Source organism: Amyelois transitella, chromosome 11 (genome assembly GCF_032362555.1).
Source record: "Amyelois transitella isolate CPQ chromosome 11, ilAmyTran1.1, whole genome shotgun sequence".
Taxonomy (NCBI): domain Eukaryota; kingdom Metazoa; phylum Arthropoda; class Insecta; order Lepidoptera; family Pyralidae; genus Amyelois; species Amyelois transitella.
The window spans coordinates 9,015,906-9,042,502 of record NC_083514.1 but is presented as its reverse complement, the minus strand read 5'-3'; the positions used below and the strand labels follow the sequence as shown (position 1 = coordinate 9,042,502).

Genomic DNA, 26,597 nt, shown 5'->3' with positions numbered 1-26,597 from the left:
GATGAGAAAGATAATTAATATTAACTAAAAGATGTGCTAACAAACTATTTTCAAACAATTGAGTGGGTTGAATGATGGTGTCTCATCTCATCTAAATTTGAAACAATTTGACGCAAGAGGAAACTGTTTTTGGAACTCGCGTCAAATAACATTATGATCAATGTTGCAATCTTGGAAAAATATTTTCGTGCCATGAAGAATTGTTTATTTTTAAAAAGTTAAATTTTAAAATACTAATTGTCCGAACTGAGAGCTTGCGAACAATTTTTTTTAACAAACTTTGTTATTATACATAGATGCAAAATACTTTTTAAATTTCATCAACAACAGATAAGCGGTTCGGAAGTAAGTGTTACAAAGATAAATACATACATAAAAGTATTTTCTCCCCAAGTTGATTTGGAGTTCAATAAGATTACTACCAAGATTACTGTACTATTTGTTGTAACTGTGTAAATTTTTGTGCATTAAAGATATTACAAACAAACAAACAAACGATCGTCGAGGTAGTAACCCATAAGACAAATCTGAAGCTTACTTTCAGGCACTCAATCTGTGCACCTAATTTGTCCCATATATATATGTAAATAAATCGTCCTGGTAAAGGGTCAGGTCAAAAGTACCCGAAACCGCCGAGCTTGCATGAAGAGAGTTATGAATGTGGATGAAGCGAAGGAAATACGCAGAGATCGTAGCAAGTGGAAAGAGGTAGTCTGTGCCTACCCCTCCAGGAAAGAGGCGTGATTTTATGTATGTATATTTGTAAGCGTACACTTACATAAAAATATATTAAATTTCTTCAATAATCCATACATTACATACATACATATTATCACGTAAATATTCCTTGCGGGGTAGACAGAGCGAACAGTCTTGTAAAGACTGATATGCCACGTTCATCTGTTTGGCTAAATGTTAGAATTCAGATTCAAAGAGTGACAGGTTGCTAGTCCATCGCCTAAAAGAAGAATCCCAAGTTTATGAGCCCATTCCTTAATCGCCATTACAATCATCCTTAGATTTAATAAACTAATGTTGAATTTCGTTAAAGACGCTAGATCCTTAAAACTATGTTTCAAAAATATCGTTGCGGACATACATGTTCCTGAACTGCACGTTAGACGAAATTTATGTTATGTGGTAATTGGGTTACCTATACACGATACAAAGGTAGATAATACAGTTGAAAACAAGTTTCCTTCGCCAACAACATTGTTTTGAGGTTATTACGAACTCAACGTTCATTAATTATTTTCCTAGTTTGAGTTCAAGTTGTTTATAATTTTAACACAAATATGGTATGGAGTTTGTGTCTGAAAATGTTGTATTTTACAGATAACACAAGTCTTAAGTTTAACTTGGGGATTTTTAAGGTAAGAGTGAATAGGCATTATTTGTGCTTCACCAAATGCACTCAAACCTTTTATAAAAAAGATTATTTACATATAATAATCTATATATATAAAACTCTTCCGTTACTGAGTGACTGACTGACAGACAACGCACAGTCGAAACTACTGGTTGTAGACAGCTGAAATTTGGAATGTAGGTTCCTTGGGATATGTAGGGGAGCACTAAGAAAGGATTTTTGGAAATTCAACCCCCAAGGGGGGAAAAGGGGTAAAAACGTTTCTATGAAAAATCTTATTCCTTGGGTTTATAAACTTGAAACTTGGCATGAACACGTACATAGGCAAGTAAATATGTTTGACATTATAAGTTTTTTCAAACTACCCTCCAATCGTGATTTAGGGGGTGCGATTGGGTGACTGATTTATTAACGCACAGCCGAAACCGCTCGGTATAGGAGTCTGAGATTTTGAACAGAGGTTCCTTTAGTAACATAAGTGAGCACTAAGAAGGGATTTTTGAAATGTCAACCCCCAAGGGGGGGAAACGGGATAAACTGAGCCGGGGCTGCGGGAAAGTTCTAACGAGATACCGTGGCCCCGGAACGCAAAGGGCAACTGAAGGAACGAGGTGGGTTTTAGTCAGTAAAAGTCTGACACTCCCTTCCGTTCCACCCAGAGCGGGAGAGGTCATTTGATGATTTCCCATCCTTAAAAAAAAAGACTTTGTATGACAACTTTCAGTCGTCTCTTTAACATACATAATTATGTACATACATGCATAACATTAATAACATCACGCCTTTAAATCCCTATTTTGTGTTAACACTACCCATATAAACAGCTAAAAGGAAACAAGTGAAGAGACGAAATTTGTCCGCATCCATTTTCACCTAAATTCTTAACGTTAATGAGATTTACTTTTTATTATCAGGTCAACCTAATAGCCTCACATGTACGTAGGTATAACTTCGTAAGAATTTTCTTTCAACTCCTAACCGTTGAGGAGTTGTACCTTCCATCATCAGCTCATTCACATGGGATGATGACTATCAGACGCAAATACTTAAACAGATCTATGAAATTGTCAAAAATGTAATTGCCTGTAAATTTGAGGTTTGCCCTTGATTTCCCTGGAATACCATCATCAGATCCTGACTAGGTAACAACGGGACCAACTTGAAAGTATACTCTACCGAACAAAAAAAGAATCACGTAAATCGGTCCATAAATCTCGGCGTAATCGGTATGCATAAATAAAACACCCGAATTTTATTTTCTATTAACTATCACGAGTTGTCTCGATGCTCGATAGATGGCGTTGGCATCGAGATAGATCGCGCTATGGTTTCGTTACCGTCATTTAGCTAGGTAGCGTAAAATATTTTAATTTATCGTGTAATTTTAGCAGCGCCCCTAGCGGACATACGCGAAACTACATATTACACACTACAAATATTTTGATTTTTAATTCCAGTTGTAACAAGATTTCAGCCTGTGGAAGAAAAAACCCTGTCGAGATCATTAAAAAACGCTATATATAACCGAATTACACGTGGGCGAAGCCGCGGGCGGAAAGCTAGTTACATTATAAATCTTAACATAAGCATTAGGTGCGCTCCAAAAGTGGTGAAACGAAAAAAGATCGCGTAAATTTTTGGTTCGCAATCCTGTATTAGGGCATTCTTAGAACATTTACAGAATCTACACTATAATTTTTTAATCTTTAGATCCAGAGGTTTAGGCTTGTACGTTGAATTATCAGTCATACAGTCAGTGAATGTCCTTTTTATTATAAACATCCTAAATTATTATAAAATTTGCCGTGTGGTTTCCGGTACTTTAGGATAAAACCACTCTATATGGCGACGACTAAGGGATAGGCTTATATACTTGGGATTCTTCTTTCAGGCGATAGGCTAGCAATCTATCACTATTTGAATCTCATTTCTATCATTAAGCCAAACAGCTGAACGTGGCCTATTGGTTTTTCGTAGACTGATGGTTCTGTTTACCCCGCTAAGGATATGTACGTGATAATATGTAAGTTGTTAGACAAGCAACTTGTAAAGACAGGTGTCATTCAGTAAACGATAACTAATACTCGTAGCTGTTGTTTCATTACTAGCGGAGTGTGTTATTACTTATTACTACTAAAGAAAACTTGCAGTTTCATAATTTTTACCGAAACGCCAAATGGTAAAAGTATTAAAGGCTCACTGATAGCACACAACTCTACGTCATCATTATTTGCATTGTTAATTCTTTCCTAATTATATCTTTCCCCGTGAAATCTAAAGTCTTCATAATCTTTAGCGAGATAAAAATTAATACTACATGATACTGCGAGTAAATACAAAAGGACGACAAACCAAAGGTGAAATGGAATTTATATCAGCATAATCTATAGAATTCTTGATTTTCTTATTTATACTAGATGTAAGTATCATCTAAGGTCACTTTATAAAGGCTAGCAACCTGTCACTATATGAATCTCAATTCTATTGTTAAGCCAAATAACGTGAACCCAAATCCAAATCCCAAGTTTGTAAGCCTATCCCTTAGCCGCCTTTTACGACATCCATGGGAAAGGGATGGAGTGGTCCTATCCATTTTTTGGTATTGGTGCCGAGAACCACACGGTAACTTTCACGTAATTTGAAATTGCTATATATATTTTTTCGATTCGATTGTACTTTATGCATGTATTTAATTATTTTTAAACAGGCTATGTATAAGATAACGTTGTGATAAGTTAGAGATGTTCGGACACTATATTACATAAACCATAATGTGATAATGCTCACTTTGACTGATAGACCTACATACACAAAATCACTTTTTTCATAGTAAGTGGTAAGTATAGAGAGAATATATCTTTCCACGATTCTTTATTAGATATTCCTTGTACTTTATTCACATTTTTAACTCTTTTCATACAAACTCGCCAGTTTAGGGTACACTTCTTAGACTAACCTTTTAATTTTTAATTGGTATCTTACTTAGTATCTTAATTGGTATTTTTCATCCCTGAATTTCAACGGGTTTTGGGTACAAAATGACATACGAGAAAATAAAGAAAACCTACTTTTAAATAACAAGGTACACGTGGTCGAAGTCGCAAGCATTGGCTGATCATAATGCATATTTAATTCAAACGGTTTCATGGTACAGTCAACAGCACATTAACCTTCTCAAATTTACTGTAAACTCGACGCTATTACCGTGTCATAGAGTTCCATTAGGGTAACTTTGATATGCTTTGACTGTACCCACAAAACCGCATTCAACCCTTTTTGAGATAATATGAGGTAAAATTTTCAACATTACTTAAATTGCCGTTCGAATTAAAACGAAAGGTTTTGTTTAATTACTTCCTGACTTTGATAACCTTTACGAAATATTTTGTATGTTATTTATACTGTGTTCAGCGTAAAAATAATCTTAATTAAATGATAAATTTTTTAAAAGTTTTCATTAAACGATTTGTCTAATATACTCGTAGGTAACGAAATAACGAAGAGAAGAAGTTATTGTTGAAAATATATAATAACAAACAATTAATAATTTTTCTCTGAACAGATTGCCAACAAACAATTTTTTTTTCTAGAATTCTTCTTTAAAAATAGAAGTAGTGGTCTTATTTTTATGTGACTGAAATCAAACGGCACGACTTTTAGACGCCTTTAAGCTTCCAAACTGGTGATGCCAGCTTATTCTCTTCTCACGCAGATTTTAAATGTTGCCCAAGGCAAAAGCTAATAAATATGACGATGAACTAATAACCTGTCATTGAATTTTAACTCTATTTGAATCTCAATTCCATCATCAAGTCATACAGCTGAAGGTGGTGTTACAGTCTTTCCAATACTGTTGGCTCTGTCTACCTCGCAAGGGATAAAGACATGTTTGTACGAAGTATATATGTACAACCTTTAGAATACTCTTTTTATGAGTTTCCGTGAGAAATTCTTTTATATCTTGAATTTCATATTCCTAACGCGTTACGATTATACTTTAGTGTGCTACTTTCAATAACGAGGCGTATGTCGGAATATTAAAAATGTGCAACGAATGCATTTAAACATTATATCGTGTCTATGAGAAAATACTACTGTTAATGATGATAAGTTTTGTCTGTACTTTCAATTAATAAAAAAATAAAAAAACAATGGAAAAAGAATTATGAAATCCACAAGTAATATTTTTGAACAATTAATACCGTGTGGTTCCCGGCACCAATACAAAAAAGAATGGGACCACTCCATCTCTTTCCCATGGATGTCGTAAAAGGCGACTAAGGGATAGGCTTACATACTTGGGATTGCGATGGGCTAGCAACCTGTCACTATTTGATTCTCAATTCTAACTTAAAGCCAAATAGATGAACGTGGCCTATCAGTCTTTACAAGACTGTTGTCTACTCCGCAAGGGATATAGACATGATTATATGTATGTATGTATGTAACAATTAATACATGTCCAAATTTCAAGTTGAGCGGGTTTACTTCTTTATTTTCATCCCCTTTTATTACCCCTACATAGGTTGAATTTCGAAAACCCCTTTCTTGTGCAAAAAGTCTTCAAAGCTTTAGTCCCGGTTGCATCCTCATTACTCTGGAGAGAAGCCCGGGGCATGCCTTCGACTCCTGCATTGAGTGAGTCAGGTTTCAACACGAACCTTAGTATGTTGTAAAATCAAGTCCCTGGCGAAATATCGAGTTGGTGAAAACCAGGCCTAACAGGTCGATAACTGACGCTCACCATGTAGGTATATTAATTGATGATACAGATTGATTAAAAAAGAGCGTCAGTGGTCGAAACGGTAAGATGTCTGGTTAAAATGCTATTCGCAGAAAGGCACAGGTTCAAATCCCAACCACCAATGACTATTTTCAAAGTGACATATGGTCACGTCTTTATCCCTTGCGGGGTAGACAAAACCAACAGTCTTGAAAAGACTGAATGGCCTCGTTCAGCTATTTGGCTTAATGATAGAATTAAGATTCAAATAGTGACAGGTTGCTAGCACTTTCCTAAAAAAGAATCCCAAGTTTGTAAGCCTATCCCTTAGTCGCCTTTTACGACGTCCATGGGAAAGAGATGGAGTGGTCCTATTCTTTTTTGTATTGGTGCCGGGAACCACACGGCACATTTAATAAATTTCAGATGCTCTGACGGTGAGGGAAAACATCGTGAGGTAACCTGCAAATTCAGGCTACTGGATGTGTAACCATGGATCCAATACGGGTTAGGTTTAAGTACCTGCAAAGGTTGCGGAGGCAAGACGGGAGTGGCTTCGTGTAAAAACCTGACTCACCCAATGTAGGATCCATGGTCAAAGTCATACCCCGTGCTCCTCTCCAGAGTGGTGAGGATGCAACCGGGACTAAAGCTAAAAGGAAGAAGGAAGATTGATTAATAAAGGAGATTTCACACGATACACCAGTGCACAAAGACTATCACCGCTTAATGGATGCTTCGCCGCCAATGTATCCAATTTCGATTGCGGCGAATTTAAAAGACTCTGGAATTGAATTTCTAGCGCCTGTGTTTGCGATTCTGTACCAAAGAATTTCATGAAACCGTAATGGCGAACCCGCTTTAACATCTCTATTCTACCAGAATAACTAACTTTTAATATACTAGGTACCATTTGAATTTAATTCTCAGCCAATCTCAATCTTTAAATTTTTAGCCACTATCTTTTTTACTCTTTAACCTAACTTACTTCTACTACTACATACTCTCATTTGACAAACATACATATAGACATGTCTATATATCTTACGGGGTAGACAGAGCCAATAGTCTTGAAAAGAATGAAAGGCCACGTTCAAGTGTTTGACTTAATGGAAGAATTGAGATTCAAATAGTGCAAGGTTGCTAGCCTAAGTATACAAGCCTATCCCTTGACCGCCTTTTACGACATTCATGGGAAAGAGATGGAGTGGTCTTTTTTCTGTTGGTGCCGTGAACCACACGGCACACGGTCTCTTTAATGTACAGTTAATATCTAGCAGTTTACTAATTAATATCGAGACTAAAGTATTTTCTCTCTGCGAAAGTTCCATTGTTTCATGGAATTGTAACTTTCCTTACGAGCTTATTCGGAATGCCGCCAGCAAGTTGGCGAAAGCTTGCGGACTTTGAAACTACTTTAGCAATGATTTACTCAAAGTTACTTGCAATATTTACGCTTTTGATGTATTGCAAAACAGCTTATGCCAGCGGCTTTGTCCGGAATTGATATTATGAACCGATTTATGTGAATGTTTACTGTTACTGTGCCGTGTGGTTCCCGGCACCAATACAAAAAAAGAATAGGACCACTCCATTTCTTTCCCATGGATGTCGTAAAAGGCGATTAAGGGATAGGCTTACATACTTGTGATTCTTTTTTTAGGCGATGGGCTAGCTACCTGTCACTATTTGGATCTCAATTCCATCATTAAGCCGAGCAGCTGAACGTGGCCATTCAGTCTTTTCGGGACTATTGGCTCTGTCTACCCCGTAAGGGATATAGACGTGACTATATGTATGTATGTATGTATGTTTACTGTTACGCTTTTAAAATTAGATAAATCTTCACCAGTAAGTCGGTCGAGTCTGCATGAAGTCTGAATGAGGATGAAGCGAAAGAAGTGTGTAAGAGTCGTGGCAAGTAAAAAGATATAGTCCTTACCTACGAAAAATTGATGTAAGAGGAATGAATAAACAAAAACATGAATTGACTAACAAAAACTGTAGTCACGTCTTTATCCCTTACGGGGTAGGCAGAGATAAAAGTCTCGAAAAGACTCAAAGGCCACGTAGAGCTAAACATCGCTTTGATTATGGAATGGAAATTTAAATAGCGACAGCCTAAAAGAAGAATCCTAAGTTCTTATCTAAGCACAGGAAAAGCAGCAGCTGGTATACACTATGTTTTTTCTTGACTGCCCAGGAAATTTATAGTCCCTGTCTACCCTAATGGGAAATAGGTGTGACGGTAGCATATAACAGGTCAGCGAGGACACTAAAAAGGCAAGAACCATCAAATAAAAGAATCTGCTTCTGCATCATCTTAAAATAAACATGTCAAATTGTCCAAAGTTTCAGAACTCAAAGCTCTGTGCTACTTAACTTCAAGTTATTTAATTTATAGAACTGTCTAGAAATGTAACTAATGAAGTTGCTAACTTAATATCCAAGCTTAAGTGTAGTTTCACAAGAGATTTTACTGTCGATAAGCCGTGTGGTTTCCGTCACTTTTGTATAAGACCACTCTCGTTTCCATGCATGTCGTAAAATGTGACTAAGGTATAGGCTTATAAACTTGAGATTTTTATTTAGGCGATGGGCTAGCAACTTGGCACTATTTGAATCTCAATTCCATCATTAAATCATACAGCTGAATGTGGCTTTTTAGTCTTTGCTAGACTATTGGCGCGGTCTACCCCGTAACGGATATCTGTGCACAGAACCACTAGACAGATTTTTAGAACGAATCCGTAGGCAGTGTTAAATATTTTAACAAGATCTTGTTTTTTATCTGCCGACCTCGTTGTAGATAACTGATAAGTTGTTATCGAATGATAGTCTGTCAATTGACAGCACTAACAAATGTAGATGCAATGTGATACCGATGTTTTGACGTGCAGATTTTTTTATCTTCAATTTGACGGATATATTTATACGATCTATATTATAAAGGTTACCTGTATAATATAATATGCTGTGATTATTTAGTCCTGGGTTTGAGGTTGATTAACCGCGCGTCTTCTTATTGTGTCAATATGTTTTTATGGCATAAGTATATTCTTTTTATCAAAAGTCAACTATGTATGATTATAATAAACATGTATTATCTTAGGCGATGAAATAGCAAACTATCACTATTTGAATCACAATTCTATCATAGAGCCAAATAGCTGAACGTGGCCTATTAGTCTTTTCAAGACTGTTCTGCTCTACTCTATATACCCCGCAAGTGATTAAGACGTGATTCTATCTATATATATAAAACTCTTCCGTTACTGAGTGACTGACTGACAGACAACGCACAGTCGAAACTACTGGTCGTAGACAGCTGAAATTTGGAATGTAGGTTCCTTGGGATATGTAGGGGAGAACTAAGAAAGGATTTTTGGAAATTCAACCCCCAAGGGGGGGAAAAGGGGTAAAAACGTTTCTATGAAAAATCTTATTCCTTGGGTTTATAAACTTCAAACTTGGCATGAACACGTACATAGGCAAGTAAATATGTTTGACATTATAAGTTTTTTCAAACTACCCTCCAATCGTGATTTAGGGGGTGCGATTGGGTGACTGATTTATTAACGCACAGCTGAAACCGCTCGGTATAGGAGTCTGAGATTTTGAACAGAGGTTCCTTTAGTAACATAAGTGAGCACTAAGAAGGGATTTTTGAAATGTCAACCCCCAAGGGGGGGAAACGGGATAAACTGAGCCGGGGCTGCGGGAAAGTTCTAACGAGATACCGTGGCCCCGGAACGCAAAGGGCAACTGAAGGAACGAGGTGGGTTTTAGTCAGTAAAAGTCTGACACTCCCTTCCGTTCCACCCAGAGCGGGAGAGGTCATTTGATGATTTCCCATCCTTAAAAAAAAAGACTTTGTATGACAACTTTCAGTCGTCTCTTTAACATACATAATAACATACATAATTATGTACATACATGCATAACATTAATAACATCACGCCTTTAAATCCCTATTTTGTGTTAACACTACCCATACAAACAGCTACGAAATTTGTCCGCATCCATTTTTACCTAAATTCTTAACGTTAATGAGATTTACTTTTTATTATCAGGTCAACCTAATAGCCTCACATGTACGTATAACTTCGTAAGAATTTTCTTTCAACTCCTAACTACTATACTTCAACTGTCTGTACTGTCGAGATCATTAAAAAACGCTATATATAACCGAATTACACGTGGGCGAAGCCGCGGGCGGAAAGCTAGTCTATACTAATATTAAAAAGCTGAAGAGTTTGTTTGTTTGAACGCGCTTATCTCAAGAACTACTGGTTCGAATTGAAAAATTATTTTTATGTTGAATAGACCATTTATCGAGGAAGGCTTTAGGAAGGCTATAGAACATCACATTGCAACTATAAGGAATGGCGAATGTGAAAAAAACGGGGAAAATTAATCTTGAGGGCGGGCTTCCATGATGCCCTAAATAATTTTTCAACGCGGACGAATTCGCGGGCACATCTAGTGTATGTATGTACATTTTTTTTTTATTTTGCCATAGAAATAGATAAGACTTTCAGCAGTATCGTTATCAACTACTTCTCCTTAGAATTCTTGAATTTCCGCCTGTAGCGAAGTCCCGTGCAAAAATTTATAAATAATAAGTGTAAAAAGAGGCGTTAAAACAAATATTAAATAAGTAAAAAATTAAAGGAAAAACGAATGAACTGCGTGAAAGATGATACGCGGGGACGGGCTCGCGTTCTGACAGATCGGGTGATCAGTCAACGCAGAGTAAGGGAGTGATGTACAGTCGACTTTAGAAATAGGTGCGTAAAAATAGTACAAGTTAAGTGTAACGATTCGATTTAATGTCGATTGGATCTCAGTTAATATTGTATTTAATATTTGGTACTTTATGCATATAGTAATAGGACACCAATTTTTCAAAATCACTCTTAAACTCTAATGTCATCAAATTAGGATGATAATCGTGAGATTTATTTTTCACAGACTTGAACCCGAGGCAACCAGCAATATTATACATACATACATACATATGTTCACGTCTATATCCCTTGCGGGGTAGACAGAGCCAATAGTCTTGAAAGGACTGAATGGCCACGGTCAGCTATTTGGCTTAATGATAGAATTGAGATTCAGATATTATTATTATTACTTCTCATAAAGTCACTTCATTTTTTTCAGTCAAAATATTAAAGCTAAAACATCGATTCTGACTGACTATACAAAGTTCTTATATCCACACTACTTAGATTACATCGGGTTGGAAAATCGAATATTTGGATCAGGATGGATATCAACTCGCGGCGTCCGACTCGATTCACTATTGTTATGTTAAATATGACTTTGTTTTGGTCGATTTTTGATGTTTTAAGCGCATTGAGGCTAATTCTCATTACGACAATTGACTCGCTTAAGGACAACTTTACAATGGGCTGCTTCTCGCTTGGGCTTGAGATCCCAGTCTCCCGGCACCAATAAAAAATAGAACAGGTTCACTCCATCTTATTTCCATGGATGTCGTAAAAGGCTACTAAGGGATTTATAAATTGAGAATTCTTCTTTCAGGCGATGGGCTAGCAACCTGGCACTATTTGAATCTCAATTCTATCGTTTAGCCATACAGCTGAACTTGGCTTTTCAGACTTTTCAGTGGTAGACTGTTGGCGCGGTCTACCCCGTACAGGATATAGACATGATTGTAAGTATAAATTGTTCTCAAGGCAGCTGTTACCAAGAGATTCTTTCTGCAGACAGGTCAGATTTAAGTTTAAAGAATACATAATATTCATTCCAATAACCAGTGCCTTTTCTGAGTGACCTACATATATTTATTTGAATACTTTTTTTTCAATGCAATTAATATTCACGAATTAACAATACATAATTTTTACAACTCAGTGCATAATATTGCATTGAAAAAAAAGTATTCAAATATATATATGTATGTAGGTCACTCAGACAAGGCACTGATGATTGGACTATACGCCTTAAAAAATTCTTAAAACTTTCTTGTGAAATTGATGTGTTTTTATATTTGTCTTGTCAATTACATCATATAAAGCCCTGAGTTACACGTGGCCCTTAATATTGAAACTACTGGCTCTATCTACCCTATAAGAAATTAAGGTATGACGTATGTAAAACGAAATTTTTATAAACAAACAAGCCGTCTAATCAATTTTCTGGTCCATAAAGTCGTAGATTTTATGGGCTAATGCAAATATGTGTGCATAAAAATTTGGGTTTTACGTGATCTCATTTCGCAAAATGACCAGCACAGACTTCATCACAATTTATTTATTAATAAACTCGTAAGTGCCGTGTGGTTCCCGGCACCACTACAAAAAAGAATAAGACCACTCCATCTCTTTCCTATGGATTTCGTAAAAGGCGACTAAGGGATAGGCTTACAAACTTGGGTTTCTTTTTTAGGCGATGGGCTAGCAACCTGTCATTGCCATTGGAATCTCAATTCTGTCTTAAGCCAAATAGCTGAACGTGGCCATTCAGTCTTTTCAAGACTGTTAGCTCTGTCTATTCCGCAAGGGTTATAGACGTGGCTATATGTATATATATGTATAAACTTTTAAAAATGTTACCGAGAGTTTGAAGTACCAGACTCTACTTTAGTCAACTTACACGTCCTTTTGAAGTTTCATTCTATTAGTCAATTTCGCCATTTGTAATTTCTCATTTCATCCAGACATTTTTTGTCTAATTCTCTTTTCGTTAAGTAATTTAAAAAATAACATTACTAGGGGGAAGTCCCGTAACGCCGGACGGCACCTAGCGCCGGACACTCGTACTATCAAGCGAGTACAAATCAGTTCGTTTCAAAATACATGTGAAAGGGGTGCTGGGGCATACAGGTACAAGATCACGCGCCGCGCCTCGCCAGTGACGCACACGGCCGCGGCAGGAGTAACCATTTGCTGTTTTAGGCTCGAAATCACGGCGTCACCTAAATATCAACGTAAGTAATTCTAGTATATTTATGCATTTACATTTGAGTGGTATTCAAAGATAAAATCAGTACTCGATTGTTATCCGTAAAATGGTAGAAAATTATTACATCTTTTAAACAATTTTAGTAGGTACCATCTAATGAACGAAAATGTGTGTCCCTTAGCACCGGACACTAAGTCGTCCCTTAGTGCCGGACAGTAAACATATTGATATTTCTTGTAAGAAATTACGTATTTTATTCTAATTATTTAATTTTGTTTTAGAGTATAGAAGAAAGAAGATAGTTAAAATGGAAGAGAAGAAAAAGAAAGGATCCTGGGATCCACAGAGCTTACAAACTGCTATTGATAAGGTTATGTCAAAAAAACTGAGTGTAAGACAAGCTGCAATGCGATACAATATTCCTAAAAGCACTATACATTAAATAAAGGCCCTAAATCGAGAAGAAGTAACAATGAAACCAAAGTTAGGTAGATTCACTAACACCTTCTCAGCAGAGTATGAAGAAGTCTTGGTGGACCACATTAAAGATTTATCGAATAGATGCATGCCAGAAAAGAAGTTTCTTAAATTAGCATACGACTTAGCTGAAGTCATGAAGATTCCTCATCGATTTAATAAAGAAAAAGGCAGTGCTGATAAATAAAAAATAAAAGTCGCAATAAAAAATTACGACTTCATGAAAAGGCATTCTGACATTTCGTTGAGAACACCGGAATCGACAAGCATGATGCGCCCCGTAGGATTTAACAAACCACGAGTGGATCTCTTCTACGACAACCTTGAAAAGCTGATGAAACAGTACAACATTCACACCCTCAAGAATTTATAACTGTGATGAAACTGGTGTCAGTTGCGTGCACAAATATTCGTCCGGTACTAGGTGCCACTTTTTAAAATTATGTTTTTTGTTACCGAAGTTTGTTTGATAGTATTAATTATTTTTAGCAGAGGTTGCATTTTTGTTAAATTAATTTGATTTCTAACTTTGTTATCTAATATAAGTCATAATTTTATAAACATTCCTTAAATATTTTATGTTTTATTTTGAAATAACCTTAGGTGTCCGCCACTGGGGGACTTCCCCCTACTTACACGTTATGTACAATTAACTGAATTACTCGATTGTAAATAGTAATAAGTACCTACATGATTTTTATTTGAAGTCTATGAGTTATAAAAAGCGATGCTGAAACCTGATTAAATACTATGTTATCGATCAAAACTAACTAAAAATTCAGAATAACGAAGAGAAGTTATTGTTCTTATTTATCTGTATGAAAAAATAAATTGTTAAAAGTAAAATATTAATTTTCCTTTTCTATTATGTATGTATATGTTTCCTCTTTTTTATCAATTTTGTTCCTCCAGGCCCTTTCTTATAATCTGGGGTTAGCTCTTTGTTTGCACACCTCTATCATCGTGGTCTCTTAAGTTATCTAGGTCTTTTTTTGTTTTTTACTCGTTCCAATCTACGAGTTATTTCCTTAGTAATGTCTGTAGGCATAACAGAATTATTTGGCCTTATCGATGAGGCACCATTAATGGATTGTAAATACACTCGCGTACAGTGTCAATACTAACGTACTATACTAGGTAGGATATATCGTTCGCGAAATACTCAACACTGAATACTGAGTACACACCATTATTTTAGGCAAAAAAGCAAATGTCGAGTGGTTAGTGCGAGTATTGTACTAGTATGAGAAAACGGTAGACTAAAGGTGAGTAAAGGTCAGTTTTGATGATCAAATCAATTTATTTGTTTTAGTTTAGCATGATATATGTACAGTTTATTTATTCATAGGAATTGTTACAGCTACTATACACATTTTCGTTAATGTAAATAATAATAAATTAGTAAAACGACAGTAACTAACAAGACATTTTTTTTAGTTGGTTAATTTTTTTTACATTGTCGCTTATCGTAAATTCCATGGTATCCAGAATATATCCTACTACTCGAAGTTACTTACATTATCGAAAGTGCTATCGATACGATTGCTTTTACTCAACTATCGATAGCCTATCGATATTGGACTCCCGGCAACACTAAATCTTACTAGTAAAATCTACCGGACGGATTTTAATGAAATTTTGTAGGTAAGAATATAATCTGAAATAATTACTTTCTATCCCGAAATTTTCAGTACACTTAGCAATTAAGTTTCTTATTATTAATCAATGGAAAGTTAAGCGTGAAGGGCGGAAAACAAACAAACACATTTAAAGCATTAGGATGAGGGGATATGGAAGTACAAATATGGATATTCAGGAAAAAACACACAAGGGCATTCATCAAAAATGTGGAAAGCCATTGAAATTGGAACGGAAATCGGTGAAAATTAATCATTTGTGTATCGAGTTTGTTGGCGAGCGTGGCTCATTATTCGATGGCGGACGGCGACAATTTGGCGTCGGGTGATTGCAATCTATAGTACAACTATATGCATACTAGCTATAGACCGAGGCTTCGCTTGTGTTAAAACATGCAAATGCTTTCTTTGCAGATTAACATGACATCATAAAAATATATAACATACATACATATAGTCACGTCTATATCTCTTGCGGGGTAGACAGAGCCAGCAGTCTTGAAAGACTGAAAGGCCACGTTGTTAGGCTTAATGATAGAATTGAGATTCCAATAGTGACAGGTTGCTAGCCCAACGCCCAAAGGAGAATCTCAAGTTTATAAGCCTATCCCTTAGTCGCCTTTCACGACTTCCATGCGAAAGAACTGAAGTGGTCCTATTCTTTTTAATATTGGTACCCGGAACCACACGGCACATAAAAATATATAACACGCAAAATTAAACCTTAAACCGAAATAAAACTTCCATTATGGTATCTAAGCGAAGAAAAAACACAGTGTGTGCCGGCTGTTTGTCGCGGATCGTAAAAGACTATTAAGGGAAAGACTAATAAACTTAAAGTTCTTTTTCTTTGGGATGAGATACGTAGCAAACTGTCTCAATTTGAATCATGCATATGAAAATGGGCGTTTCATGATTGTTGGCTCTGTCTAAAAAAATAAAATAAAAAAACCCTAATTCACACATATGTATTATAAAAAAAAAAACAGAATTGACGAACCAGTATTTTGATGGCTGATATCGCAACCGGTCGACTTCAATGAACACGCCCTAATATCGTAACGGTAGCCTTATCAATTAATGTTTACAAGATACCTAGTTGGCACTAATTGTTTGTTATCGCGGAAAGCTCATATCGGTCATCGTGAGGTCACTCGTGTCGGAAAAGAGATTACGACTTGACACTGATTATGAAATCGTGAGGAATTGAGCCCTATAGCTTTAAAATTAATGTCTGTTATCGCATTATGTGTATGTACTTACATATGTCAGGCCTTTATGTGTCAAGGAAAAGTGCGTTTTATTTTCTTATTTTATTCACTTAATTTACTGTTTGTATTTTATTGTATTGTAATGTACTTGACAACCATCCATTATTAATATTATTCCGTAAAAATATTTATGCTTTTTTTGTAACATGTTAACTTAAAAGTATTTCGTCTGAGTAACACGAACTATTTTCGATTTTAACATTTTTTACTCGTTTGAATAAAAATGAAAGAACAAATTATTTGATTTAAACGAGTATATTAAAGATCGAATACAAATTATTAAGGAAAATGTAGATTTTTGAGAGGAAAATACACACAGAGGTTTTTTGATAAATTATCTCTTCAAGATGTATTTTATCAAAATCGGTTCCAGAGTTATTTAGATAACACAGAATCATAGATAAACAATATAGAGGCGGCATTTTTCATAGAATATTTATTTGATAGCCATGTCCAACTTCCAGACGTTTTGATACAAGCTCATTCTTATTATACGGCATTGGGCTGAGTTGACTTTTTGCTGACTAGGTTTCATGATTTTTTGCCATGTAGCTGAATTGATTCATTAGCTTTCATGTTTTTGCTTTCATTATATGGGAATTTTCTTTTAGCGGAAAGGTAATTCTGATAGAAATTGAATAAGATAAACAAAGTTAGTTAAACAAATAAACAGCAAAAGTATCGTTCATCGTCTGATGATAAACATGCTCTATGCCACCTTGTCGAATCTACATAAACGACTGACTAATGAGATATAACATATAAAAAATCACAATTTAACAGAACAATGGGCGATCATCAAAAGATTTTTAAAACTGATTCAGTTTTTTCGTCGTAAAAGGCGACTAAGAAATATGCTTATAATCTTAGTATTCCTTTTGCAGGCGATTGTCTAGCAACCTGTCACTATTTGAATTACAATTCAATCATAAAGCCATACAGCTAAACGCAGCCTTTCAGCCTTTTCAAGAGTGTTCGCTCAGTCTACCCCGCAAGGGATATAGACGGGACTATATGTATGTAGATTTCTTCCAGGATGAAACTGGCAACACTGAGTAGGTGATGATATATTTTCTTTGCTAGTTACAGTCGGTGCAGATTGAATGTGTCGCAATCCCTGCTCTGACCCCGCTATAATTGGGTTTGGAAACATAACAAGCCTATTCATAGGAATCATTGGGTGTAATGATAATACAAACCCATACAATTTATCCATATTAATCATTGAGAGATACGATTTTTATTGTCGTTTGAAACGAATTTAGTCAAAACCTCTTGGAGCTTAGTGAAATTCAGGTTTGTTACCGATAATACATACCTACATATATAAAATCACTCTTATTTTTTGTAGCGGTAGGCAGAGACTAAATTGTTCCAATTGCCGCGATCCCTGCATACTTCTTTCGCTTCATCCACATTTATAACTATCGACATGCAATGTCGTCGGTAAGCACAGTCACCCAGTATATCATATTACTCTGCATGAAACTCTATGACGCGGTATTAGATGCGTATTTGCAGTGAATTTGGGTTGGTTGATGTGCTGTTGAATGTGCATCCGACTAATATTAGTGAAATAAAATATATCGTATGAAGCTGACGGTAATGAAAATGTTGAAAATTTTATAAACTTTTATAATACTTGAGATTCGTAAAATGTCCTGAATGATTATTATATTAAATTATGGAAATGAGTTCCGAAATTCCAGATTCGGAATTTTGTGTAAATTTTCCCGTTGTGGAATGTTTTTTAGCTGACCGCAAAATTATTGGACAGGAGCCAATTTAGTATTTCCAAACATATTCATATCCTTGAGAGTTTCTTTTACGTAAAAAAAGGAAGGTCTTAAAAATATTAAGTACCTACTAAAATATATACATATAATTTTGTCCTTCCATTTATAGATGATTTGTCCACGAGGTCCATAATAGTATTGAAGGGACTCGAAAGACCTTAACTTCTTTAATCTTAAGTTTATAGACCTACCCTTGTAGGTCTATAAACTTAAGATTAAAGAGAATTGACTTAATAAAAAAGTGTTGATAATAAATCAATAAGTATGCAAAATACGTTACTTTTTATATACAATCCAAGAGCATTCTGCACAAGAAGTCTGTAAAATTAATATAATTATTCGTATTCTTAATTATCTTCTGTAGTGAAGGAAGGTCAAAACCACTAAACAAATTTTAATCACAATCACTCTATTATGCAAATTATTATTAGGGATATGACGAAGAAATTTTCCAAGGGCTTAATGTCCCGGTATCCTAATTACAGTAAGCTTTCCCGAGAATAATTAAATTGTTGGTCTAAAATTAACCTTTGAGGGGCCAACTGAGATCACAGAATAAAAAATAGTATAAAAATTCAGTTGCTGATTATTGTTGCTGTTGTATGTTGCTGAGTATATTATATACAAAACTCTTGCGCAAATGACTGACTGACTAAGAAAAGGGACAGTCGAAACTTCTGTGAAAGGAAATTAAGAATTACAATATACAATCCTTAGGGAGATTATAAAAAAAAATAAGAGAGGACGCATTGGGAAAAACGAATTTTGCGCGTACGAAGTTGCGGGCACAAGCTAGTTACTAAGTTTCACTTTAAACAGTAAAACACATATCTAAATATAAATATGCTTTTTACTCGGAGGGGTAGACAGAGTCTATATCTTTCTACTTGCCACGATCCCTGCATACTTAATACGCTCCATCTTCATTCATAACTCTCTTTATTCAAGCTCGTCGGTTTGGGGTACTCTTGACCTGACCTTTCGCCAGGACGTCCCCTATTCGATCAAGGTACGTTCTTCTTGGCCTTCTCTCTCGTCACTTTGTATATTGCGCAGAATAATATCAAGATATAATTGATGCAATTACTCTCCGTTCAATCTGTCACTATCTGAATCTCAATTCCACCAATGAACCATCCAGGTGAACTAAGCTTTTTCCGACATCGTTGACTCTATCCACCCCGTGAGAGTTCAAGACGTGATACATGTGTGTACGTATGTAAAACAAGTTTATTCCCACGATATCAATACAAATAACGTCTGTTATCTAATTAACAATACACAATTAAGCATGGAAGCTCGCAAATTTGATATTTGTCTGTGAAATATTAAATTATCTGTTGTTTGATTTTCACTAACTTGAGTTTAGAGCTGGTGTCTGTGTGCAACAGTTATGTTTGATCTTATAATTCGTAGTGTGTATTTATACAATACTAGTAGAGTGGTTCCCGGCAACGCCGTGTGGTTCCCGGCACCAATACAAAAAAGAATAGGACCACTCCATCTCTTTCCCATGGATGTCGTAAAAGGCGACTAAGGGATAGGCTTACAAACTTAAGATTCTTTTTAGGCGGTGGGCTAGCAACCTGTCACTATTTGAATCTCAATTCTATCATTAAGCCAAATAGCTGAACGTGGCCATTCTGTCTTTTCAATATTGTTGGCTCTGTCTACCCCGCAAGGGATATAGACGTGACTATATGTATGTATGTATGTATAGTTAATTCCTCTGCAACATTGCAGCGCAACATAACCCGCATTTAATCGATCATGGTTACACATTACCTCACGATATTTTCCCTCACCGTAAGAATCGGTTAGTTTTTAAAATTAATGTACATAACTTCGAAAATAGTCATTGGTATGTACCAATGCCATGTGGCCGAGGTGGGATTTGTACCTGAACCTTATACAGCAACATACGGATTCGATCACTGACGCTCTCTCACAAGACATTCTTCAGCTCTGTGTAAAAGTTTTGAAAGTGTTTGAAGTTACAATTTACAATTGACCATAACCTTTTTTCCCCTTAACCGATTATGACGAAACATCGCTCCTAATTATATGTAATCCAACTGTGAAAACCGAGTTCTACATACATACATACATAACATCACGCCTCTTTCCCGGAGGGGTAGGCAGAGACTACCTCTTTCCACTTGCCACGATCTCTGCATATTTCCTTCGCTTCATCCACATTCATAACTCTCTTCATGCAAGCTCGGCGGTTCTAATGCGTTCTAAAACGACAAGAAATCCAAAAATAGGTTATTAAATTTTTTTGGAAATTTTATTTGTTTGTCTGGTACAACTTATTTTTCTTTCACCTGGGCGTTAGACCATGTTGTATCCTCAGCATGGTCTGAAGTTTAGCCTACATCTGATAATTAAGGTTTTTACACGGATTGACTAACGTCTGACTTCCACAACCTTTAATCGGAAAATTAACCTGTATTGGATCATGGTTACACATTCAGTTGCCTAAAAATGTGGCCTGTCTACTAATAAAAGACTGACAAACTCGTGATGTATGTACATAACTTCGAAAATAGTCAATGGTACATGGCTGAGGTGGGATTTGAACATACATACATACATATGATCACGTCTTTATCCCTGGGGAAGACAGAGCTAACAGTCTTGAAAAGACTGATAGGCCACGTTCAGCTGTTTGGCTTTATAATGGAATTGAGATTCAAATAGTGACGGGTTGCTAGCCCATTGCCTAAAAGAAGAATCCCAAGTTTATAAGCCTTTCCCTTAGTCGCCTTTTACGACATCCATGGGAACGAGATGGAGTGGTCCTATTTTATTTTTATTGGTGCCGGGAACCACACGACATTACTTGGCAGCGGTGGGATTTGAAAAATGTATGTGTGTAGTTTTTCATTCAATTATTATTGAATTTGCGACTCCGTATACTTATTTATGTTATTGTCTGAAGTTTTGGACTAAGTTTGCACATTGGGATTTGAATCGAATGCCTCCGTTCTCTTCTCCAAATAACAATAACGCCGCAGGTATATAGTTAATATTTATCTTATGAAGTTTATCTTTGGGTGTTTGACTATCAAATAGTATGATATTGACATCTGTTGTTTATTTAGCTTGACGTCGTCTTGCGCGACACTTGATTTGGCATTATATGATTTACGTGTCACGTCACAAATTTATAGTAACCATCTTTTAGAATCGTGGGTATCTTAGATTTTGTATGCTATTTTGTGACATAGCCTGTTGTTGTTCGAGACTCTTGTGTCTGTCTACCCCGCAAGGGATATAGACGTGATAATGTATATAGCCTGTTTGACCATATAAACAAATCGAAATCTGCTTGTGATTACGGTTTGTATATACAAACTCTTAGAATTTTCTTGTTATAAAATTTTGTCACAATCGGTTTGTTATGAATTACTTTATGAAGTGTGTACTGAATTCTTGATCAAAAAATAAAAATAAATATATCCCCCTTATTTTTTGTGGATATTATCGATTTTCAGGACTTCGCTGAAATTTTCAAAATATAAGCAGACGACTAATATCTATATATTAAATTATCGTGTCACAGTGTTCGTTCCCATACTCCTCTGAAAGGGCTTGACTGATTCTCATGAATTTTTGTGAGCATATTGAGTAGGTCTGAGAGGGTTGTCCAATGTCCACCCTTATCATTTTTTTTAACTAGAAATTACTTTAAAAATTATTTATATGGCAAAACAACGTTTGCCGGGACAGCTAGTGATGATATAAATATTTCCTGTTACAAATGTAGGTATTATTAAACAAAAGAAGAGAGAAAAATAACTTAATTATTAGTAATGGAAAAAAAACTTGTTGAAGACACAAATAAATGTATTATACGTGTGATAAAAAAAATCATACTGTAACTTGCTTATAACTTTTATCGAAAAGTAGTTAAAAATACAATTAACTTTGCACTAAGTATGAATTTAACTTACCAAAAATACTAGTTCTTCCTGACGACAGCCAACTTCACGATTCAAACTTTAAAAAAACTTTTCGGTCAGTTACAAGAAAAACGTTCCACACAAAAAAGTTTCAACATAAAGAAATAAATACTGGTCTTTAAATTAATAAAAAGTCATGCAATCATTCGTTTTTCAAATGGTTAACTTTTAAAATCAAGACGCGGAATCATGTCACGCTTTCAGCACTGGAATCGTGTTCACTCAGCAATGTTCGAAGCGAGACTGGCTTATACAGTCCGGTAATACAGAGATACGTCACCATAAAATAATGTCATTCGATGACACTTTACGACATCTCACCTTTCATAAAGTATTTTTATGATACTGGCCATTATTGTTGTCATTTTAATGGAGTTTCAGCCGTCTGTGAATGCCATGCCTTTAATGCCAGAGTCATTTTCAAGTGAACGCTTTTGAAATAGGAACGCGATTGAATCATTCATTGGGTCTTTATGATATTTCATCGGATTGAATATTGAGTATTCGTTTCGAAATAAAAATAAATTTAAAAGACGTATATTCGATATCGATTCGATCGATAATTTAGGGAACTTTTTGAAAGTTTTTAAGCTCAGATAAAACTTTAGATATACTTCATTTTGAAAGATCAATTAGGATATTTTTTAATTTTACATTTTAAATTCCTCTTATAGTAGGAAAAGTAGAGTAGTAGAAGAGATGCTGAGAAGAAATTAATTGGTAATTAAGTATGATAGAAGGCTCAAAATAAGTAAGGTACTCGTTGTAGTGTGATACTATGAATTTTCTGATCACACTCTGCTGCCTCCACTGCACTGCTGGAAAAAGGCTTTACCCTCTTGTTGATATTAATCATCCAGGTGACTTGCCATTGGGCGACTTCAGGTCTCAAAGATTAGCAATTTGATCACCTAAGTAATATTACCAAGGTGACCAAAGTGGAATTAAACTCCCAAAGAACTACCCCTTGACCAATAGGGATAATGACAAGGTCTTAAAACTAGAATAAACATAATTAAATACATTGCGTGATTTTTTTAGTTTTAATTATGGTGATGGTAATTTATAAGGATCAAGTATCCTATAATAATAAATAAAATTTGAATTTTTTGCAGTTATTGATTAGGTTTTTATAACCCTATTTTCCAACATAAAATTGAGTTTAAATCATCATGTAGAACTATTATTAAAGTTTAATTTAACATTTAACAAATATGAAAGTTTAATTTAAATTGCGAATAGCGGAGCGTTAGATAAAATCACCGCAGCCACAGTCTAGATTCTAAGAATTTCTAGAATAACGAGTAAATCTTAGATGCTAATTTTAAAGACTTGAGGGCTTAGACTTGACACTTGAGACCATTAAGTCCCGAACTCGCAAATACTTAGGGTAGGTATTTTAAATAAATGACTTCATAGAAATTTTGATTTAAAATATTTAGTTTATGTATGTAAACTATTAACATAAAATAATTGTTAATAGTTTACATATGTACAACTGTGTGTAGTCAGTTAATCAGTCAGTGTGTTCTTTTCATTTAAAGATTTAATTATAACCTACTAGCGACCTGCCCTGGCTTTGGACGAGTATGGATATAAACCTTCATAAGAAAACCCTCTTACAAATATTTCAAACAGGAGCAAAATTTGTCCACAACTTTCCGACATTAGCGCATACATACTCGTACAGACAGAGAAATACGAGGACTTTATATTATGAAGTGATAGTGAAGCGATTATCTTATGTGCAAAAAAGGGTTTATTTTTTTTATTTAATTTTAACAAACAAGAAGTGACATAACATGAGGGAAACACCTTTAAAATGCACTAATATTTTTATATACAGGACATGCAATAATAGTAAGATTGCCGACATAATAGTATGACCACAAGGTAACAGCGGATTTGATGGCATATTTAGTTAAAACTGACAAGCATTTTTGTTCTTATATAGAGGGAACAGTTGAGTAAATTTTCTCTCATAGACACGAGTGATTATTATACCATTTTAACATTCTTAAATGCGATATCTTGGACTGAAGGTACGGTATCCGTAAAAAGATGGACGGCAATTCAATTTCCACATCTATTGGGACCTAGTCCATCAGCATTACAGAAAATTCCTAGACATATGATAAGGGAAATATTCAAGTCACGGACATCATTACATCACACAATGATATCATCCGCATAAGAGCGTTTGGCGGCTTAGTTTTATTTGCTGACATACCGAAATATCACAAAGAGGGCAGTTAATAAAACATTGTCATTGACATTTAGTTTCTGATACAATTCCATCATTAAATAACGGTCTGTTTGGTGCTGTTTTCAGCGCGCAGAGATTCTCGCCTCTGTACCAAAAGGTCCCAATTTCGATTCCCGGTCAGGTCATGATGGAAAAATATCTTTTTCTAATTTGTCTGGTATTTATCATAAAATATAGTGTCGTTGAGTTAGTATCCCAAAACACAAGACTAAGAATTTACTTTGGGTTTAACTCTATGGGTGATTTATCCGATATTAATAGTTTATTCAGAAAATAGTACGGAATTTTTATTGATCAATCCGACTAAAAGTGGTTATGTCTATTTGAACAGTTAGCTCTGTCTACTCAGCAAGGATCTTAAACGTGATGCACGTATGTTTGTATGAAATTTCAGGCACTTCAAAACAGTTTAACTCTATCCATTTTCTGTAGATGTCGTAAGAAGTGACAAAGTATAATAATTCACTATCAAACGGATGACCTAAGTTTTAAAATAACAGAAGTAAAGAGATGGTAGCAGAAGAACAGTTATTTTTAGAATCACATAAAAGAAATATTTAAGATTAAGGGTGTGAAAATATATAAAGTCTAAAAGGTGACCCGGAGGGCACACTCAAACCACTTAACTAGTCTGGGAAAAGATTTATTTTTCAGTGCCATTTATTGCTCTTACAATGCCCCTGATTTGTGGTTTCGAAAAGAATTTTCTAGAAAATCTTTGTACATTATCAGAAGGTCGATGGTGCCTGTCAATAATGAAACTGGTAAAGAAAATTCCTAACTTTTCAAACACTTTTTTTAACATCAATAATCGTAGTTCTCATTCATTCTATCTATCTCTGTCTCTGTCTATCTCATTATGCAGTTCATAGGATAATATTCTTATTTCTTATTTAAGGAAACGTATGTAAGTATGAGCATTTTTCATTACTCTTTTACGCAAAAACTTTTATGAAACTTTGCAGTAATATAGCTTAGAAATTAGAATAGTGTAATAAGTAAAATTTTATAGAAATACTAGCTGTGCCCGCGACTTCGTCTTTCCTTATAGTTGCAGCGTGATGTTATATAGCCTAAAGTCTTCCTCGATAAATGGTCTATTTAACACAAAAATAATTTTTCAATCCGAATCAGTAGTTTCTGATATTAGCGCGTTCAAACAAACAAACAAATTCTTCAGCTTTATAATATTAGTATAGATAAGGTAGACTAAGTCGCGGGCATCAGGTAGTATGGGATATGTTAAATATCGCGCCATTTTACACTGGCAAAAACTATATGGTTATTATATAATATTAAATAAAAGTACTTTTTTAACATAAGTCGTATTATCCGTTCCCTAAAATTTTGGTTACGTGCCTTTTGATATTTCCATTTACAAATAATCTGCGAAAATCGTGGATAAAGGAAAATAGTAATTTGATTTCCTCGTAAATCTAGTGCCTTATATTAATATTAATATCAGGATCTAGACTGAAATTGAATTTGCTCAAAACAAATTTATTCTAACAAAAATGTTTTATGTAAATGGATGGCCAAGATTTAAGATTTGCTATTTTTGACATACTTACTTACATATAATCAAATCCTTACACGTTACGGAATAGACAGAATCAACTTTCTCAAGAAGACTGGAATGCCAGCTTCAGCTGTTCAGATTAATGAAGCAATTAATATTCTTAAAAGTGACAGATTGCTAGCAGATCGTCAAGAAATGACTGAAAAGAAGAATGTCAAGTTTATAAGCCTTTTATATGACAATTTGTAATAACTGGAACTGTTGTATTACTTGAAGTTCAGACTTGACCCCAAGTTGGCTCATATTACTCGTTTCATTAGCTGGCTTACTGATTCCAGAATCAAGATGTTTCCACGGGGAGGACATTACCAGGAAGATCATGTCCATTAAAAAATGTCCAAAAAATAGTGCTAACTTCGACAGAATCATCAGTTTGTCATGGAGCTCAAAAAAAGCTATATTTATATATATATATGGTTGGTTAGATATCGATGTGGTGAGTCAGAAACGAGTTCGACTTGGCGATTTAACTACCGTGCACCAACTTTCACAGGGAATACTACAGAAAGTAATTATCTTGTCTTCAGTAATATAATCTTCTTTAAACTGATTCTATTGAAATAAGAAACATGACT

The 26,597-nt window shown here is 35.1% G+C and overlaps 2 protein-coding genes across 2 annotated transcripts in view; both read right to left on the bottom strand.

Moving 5' to 3' along the window:
• LOC106136709 (prolactin-releasing peptide receptor) overlaps nucleotides 1-22,319 on the bottom strand; it is a 36,919-nt gene extending 14,600 nt beyond the window's left edge. The window contains exon 1 of the mRNA XM_013337337.2: nucleotides 22,169-22,319. The gene's annotated coding sequence lies outside the window, so the exon portion shown is untranslated. The remainder of the gene's footprint in view (nucleotides 1-22,168) is intronic.
• LOC106136704 (SUMO-activating enzyme subunit 2) overlaps nucleotides 1-26,597 on the bottom strand; it is a 283,092-nt gene that overhangs the window by 150,689 nt on the left and 105,806 nt on the right. The window lies entirely within an intron of this gene.